This window comes from Leptosomus discolor, chromosome 18, assembly GCF_034619465.1.
Source record: "Leptosomus discolor isolate bLepDis1 chromosome 18, bLepDis1.hap2, whole genome shotgun sequence".
Classification (NCBI taxonomy): domain Eukaryota; kingdom Metazoa; phylum Chordata; class Aves; order Leptosomiformes; family Leptosomidae; genus Leptosomus; species Leptosomus discolor.
Genome location: NC_141408.1, coordinates 7651717 through 7657549, shown reverse-complemented (window position 1 = coordinate 7657549; position 5833 = coordinate 7651717).

The following is a 5833-nucleotide window of genomic DNA, read 5'->3' as shown; positions in this document are numbered from 1 at the left end:
GGGGGGGGGCGGGAGGGGGGAGGCTCGGCGCGGCGGCGCCCGCCGCTCCCCGCCCGCGATGGCTCCCCGCCGCCCGCCGCCGCGGACTATTGTTGACGCCGGCGGCGCCGCTCGGGCATGTCCGCGCCGCCGCACCGCGCCGCACCGCCCGCCCGCCTCCGTCAAGCCCGGCCGGAACGGCCGGCGCTCCGCGTGCCGCGCCGCAGCGCCCCCTGCCGCGTACGAGCCCGCCGCCGCGGCGGAAGGGGCGGCCGGGCGCGTCCGCGGCGGCCGCTACGGGCGCCCCCTGCCGACGGCCGGCGGGCCCGCACGGGGGGCCGGGCCGCGGCTTGGGCTGCGCGCTCCTACTACAGGGCGGCCCTACTACGGCCTGCCCGCCCCGCTGCTCTGCTGCCGGCTCCGCGCACACCTCGCCAGGTCCGAGTAGGGCACCAGTTACTAACGGGACTCCCCACGTTGCTCCAGGGATCCCAGCCGGTTACTCCAGCCCCCTCGTCCTTCCCTGCCAGCCCTGCTTTCCCGCTTGGACAGGGAGGATATATGGAATACGGGTGACTTGCACCGCGGGACGTGCTGATGGGCTGTTGAGGCTTGAGTCTCTTTAAGGCGTTCCCGTCATCCCAGAGGGCTTGTGCGTCTCATTTTTGTAGCCGACATTCTAGGCATTGTTCTATCTGCGACCTGCTACCGCTTTCCACTCCCAGAGCCCCTGCCTGCTGCAAGTTTAAAGCAGCTAAAACTGAATCTAGCAAAAATACTTCCACTGTCAGTAAAATTGAGATAATTGTTTGGCTTAAGTACTACAAGTAGTTTGGATTTCCTTCTGTTAACCACGATAAAGTCAACAGTATTTAAAAAATAAGAAATATTATCAACAAAGCTTTGAATTTCTAGAGTGCCTAGGGATTGGAAAACCTGTTACAAACATTAATGAATTAATCCACATTAATCCAATACAACAACTAACCCTTCCTATTCTACAGGTGTTTACACCATCAGATCAATCACCAGATCATCCGCCAAATACAGAATTGCTTTAAAAATCGGTCCATTAAGTTTCACAACAGAGCATTTTATACAAGTACATTTGCCACGTGTATAAATGGATACTTGAAGCATGTGGAAAAGAGACAAAGCCTCATCTGAGCTTCACACAGTCCAAAACACCACAACATACCCTTATTTCCCTTCTAATTATCAGAAAAGCATGTCGTGCCAATTGCCAGGCCCGCAGCAGACCCGCTGCCATCCAGATCACAGCACACACATAAAAGAGGGGGGAATAGATTTTTTTTCAGTTACTTTTTAATACAAAGTAGCCAGAAAGCAACAAAACTGACTTGAAACTATTGACAAATAAATGACAAAATTATTTCGACGGATCTATGTCATCATAGGGACAACTAAGGTCTATTTCTGCCAAGAAGCACAATATCCCTATTTCATAGCTGAATAAACGTAGCCCGAGATGTTGTCATGCAAGGATTACCACCGTTCCATAGAGGTAATGCTTTCCTAAACCATTTAGAATGGAAAATCATAGGCTACTCCAGGAACAGAACCAAACAGACTGACTGCTACCCCGATGCTTTACGTAACCATATTCTAGGTAGTCTGGTATTTGTAACGAAGGTAAGGCAATGGGGTGCGGGGGGATAATTAGTTATGATGGAAGAAACTCCTCTTCAAACTCCAAGGAATTTCTGTCTCTTCTTTTTATGTCCAAGTATTGCTTTTGCCTTTTCGAGTGGAATAAAGTGCTTTGTTTCTGTCGATACTAACTTTTACAATCAAGACAACAGCACCGTATATAAACCCTACCTACACTCACAAATTTAACCAAACTACAGTAAAGCTGGTCTTGCATGCACCAACTACATTCCCAAAACCGCCGCTGGAAAACAAAAGTGCTTGAAGATTTACAGGGCACACAACCAGCACATCCTCCAGCAACTAAAACCGTATTGCTTAATTTCCTGCTGAAGTCCTTCAGCTTGCAAGAAACTTCAATTCACCTAAACCAGACACTTGCAGAAATAGGAACATGTCTATGAAAACTGAAGATGGAGGGAGAAAAACTTTTCGTGAAGATGCTGTTTGGTGGAGAGCAGCACTGCTGTGTCCATGCTCCAGCACCGAGGTAACGGGCAGCAATCGAAGGGCAATTTAGCATTTTGTCATGCATTCCTCTCTCACACAGAAATATGGGGAGTGCTGTTCTCGGTTCTTATACTTAGTGGAACCAAATGCTAAGCTGAAACTGCCCATGGTCCCCCAGCTATTTCAGATGCAGAAGTGAGGTTAAGCATCTCACCAAAATTAAAAGCTTTTTTTTTTTTTAATATAAAAAAGTGTTACAAGCATTTAATGTAAAATGCTTCTAAACCAATACAATCAGGTATTTACTTGACCTTGATGATAGTTTATTTTCATTTTGGCTGACAGTTATTGAAATAAATCCATTTCAGAGTGGCTGTACAGGCATTATTATTGCTTGGTCTAGTTCGACTAATTCAAATCATTTCTCAAAGTTAGAGGCCACGATTTCTTTTGTGGATGAAAAGTTTTTCTTTTAACTTCAGTTTTAAAAAAAAAAAAAATCACAAATAGGCTTAAGCTAAATTAAATTAGTTACATGTTGAAAAAAAGAATGACCACATCTTCAGCCAAAATAGATCAAGCAGATGTAGTTTAAACCCCTGTTAGGTTAGGGGGAATCAGAAGAGAAGTGCCATAACTTCCATGAATTACTTCCCAGTGTTTGCTAACACATCACATGGCACTAGGGTATCTCTGAGGGTTACCCATCCATGGGCTCAAAGACTGAAAAGCAAAAAGAAGGAAAAGAAACATGCCAAAGGGAACAAGATGCACCAGGTCAGGCCTGGGGCTCAAATACTGCAGTGTAGCAGAGAGAAGAACCCCAAGAGCGCATTGGGCAGCAAGGTGCTCCTCAAACGACACCGCCTGTGAATCTGGCATCAGACGTTTTACAGGTCTACGCTGAACCGAGCGAATAAACAAGCCTGCCTTTCCAGGAGGAGAGGCAGGGAAGGAGGCTGGCACAGATACTAATGCTTTTCCCAGCAGAACTCCTTTCCCTCAGCTGCATCAGACAACAAAAAGAACCGAGACAGGTTCGTTCAGCTTCGTCTGAACTCCGCATCACAAGCCAGTGGCCAGCACCCTGCCCTCTCTTTTCTAGCCGCGTGCTTGATTTGAAGTGACACCAAGTTACATCTTGTAAGAGCCGGGATTAATTTTGTCCAACGGATGAAAAATACGAAGCGATCAGCTCAGCTGATCACAAAAAGCTCCTAACCTGGGCACAACGTTAGCAATCAGAAAGCAGCACTGCCCGCCTGGCTTTGGCAAACCCACGTTCTGAAAGCCTTCTTCATTTGTAAAGCATCCCAGCCGACTTTGGGGACTGCCCTTCATGTCCTACTGCTTACAGCCACACAATAATATTTCTCCTCCCTCCAGCCCCTAAGTAAGCTTCAACAAGCCAAGCTGATAGTGACCAAAGGTTGTGATACCCCTAACGGTTCCTTCATGGCCTATGTGAAACGTGTCATTCATCTCAGCAAGTCCCAGACAAAGCGTGAGAATCTCATGGAAGAGAAGAAAATACAACAGAATGGTATCCACATTTTTAAAGGTTTTTCCCTTTAAAGACCTGATGGAGTGTAATCTCAGTTTCTTCCTATTCCCTGAGGCACGACCATGATGGCATTGCTTTAACATTTCATCCAGAATGTGACTACATGAAGAATATAAAAATGAAAATTTATTTATCTGGGTTGCAGTCAACATGAAAGTAAAAAGATACCAGCATTAAAAAAGATCTGACAAGTTCATGTGAATGCTCTGCATTTAGCTCTTGTTTTAGAGCAACAGTCTGTTATGTTGGCTCCTCTACAGTTTAATGATTTCCTGTTAAGAATTTAAAATTAGAAGCCTCCAACAACTTCCCCATAAACTATTTCCAAGGTTCCTTTAATATCCACATCAAGGAGATATAGTAGGTTCATATGTTATCCATGTCAGTTCACTTCCTTCCCACTTCAAAATAAGCACATTGCAGGAAAATTCAGCAGGTTTTTTATTGTTTTCTTAGAACCTTTTTTTCCTCGCTAAGTACGTCCAGCTATAGTCATTAAAAACCGAAAAACTGTTCACATACACAAGCTCATATTTAAACCATGACAAAACAAAGAACTGCTGGTCTAATCCAAAAAGCCTAAACTATGCTAGATTATAATCCAAATCCAAATTTTCCGTTGATGAGCTAGCCTGCATCTTCAACTACATTCACACCGAACTTCATCTGCGTTAACACATCAATTTCACACACTTTTGCTCTTTGACAACCCCTTACCTTTAATGAAAACAAGCAAAGGATACTCTTGCACTGGCAGCACATGAAACAAATTCGATCTTTTTTCAGGCTTTCCAGAACTATATTCCTGCAAAACAGACACAGTGTTTATTTGGTACTTTTCACTCATATATCTCAAACTATAAAGCACTGCTCATTCTTTTGACTCAGAAATTATATAATAATTGCAGTAGTTATATTATTATGCTGCATTTAAAAACTTATTTATAGGCATACAAAAGGCAGAGCGTCTGCACGCATCCCATCTCATTTCCTCACCGAGCCAACGAAAGGCCTCACAAACCCTCATCACCACCTTTTTGACAAAAATCAGCATCCACACCTATCCACCAAAAATGCTCCTTATGTGAACATTTTCTAATTAATTTCAATTAAAAGTGAGTCAGGTGAAACTGCAGTTGACTTAACCTGACTTAAGAACACACTAGTGGAAAAAAAAAAAGCAGCAGTAAAAGCAGCAATGCTGCTGCTTCTTGTGTCAGGTCTGACAGACGTACAGCTCCTAATTTGGCTGAAATATAAATCTGCACACACAACTGAAAAAAAAAAAACCACACAAAACCTAACCCTTTTCAGTTTGCACATCAGCCACAGAGTCAAAAATTGTGAGACAAAGACAACACTGATACTTTCTGCAGTCATTTGCAGACCAAACTGACTTGCTAGTCATGAAACCATGGTTTCACATACAGGTTTGGAAAAGCTTATGTGAACAACCTCCTCTAGCCGAGGCGAACTCCAGTGATTCACTGTTGTCCAGGAATAGTAACTTGGTACCAATATCTGGTTGGGATTTTTTTTTTAAAAAAAGAGTTTTGAGGAGTTGTTTTATTTTTGTGGTGCAGAACAACATCAGACTCCAACCACATTCTATTGAAATGACACCACCTCTTTCTTTGCAGATGGGAAATCTCTTCTATAAGAACTTCTTCAATAGAGGGAATTTTGACAGCCAAGAGGCTGTTTGATCTCTAGGGGCTGTTTTTATGATAGAAGACTGTGATTTTCTTTATACATTTACCCGTTATTAGGCTTGTCTGCACCCACATCCACTACAACGACACACAGATGTACAAAGCCATTGCACTCCATACGCTTTACACGCGAGTGGTTCCAATACCCAGATGCATCTTCAAAAGCCAAGATTCAGAAGGCAGACTGACTAAACCCTCTCGCCCAAACAACATACATTACCATTTTGCTTTCAGACACAGGCAGTATTTGTAAGTGTCCTTTAAACGTTTCCCTACATAACAAAAGAAAAGAGGAAGATACCAACAAAGATAAGAATATCCATCAGAACCTCTGCCAACAAGTGCTGGGGTCAGAAAGATTTTCTAACATCTGCAACTATTAATGAGCAATTGCAGTAAAACAATTTACAGATGTGAAAAGCACATCATTGAATGGAGCCATTTTGCTGATAATTTC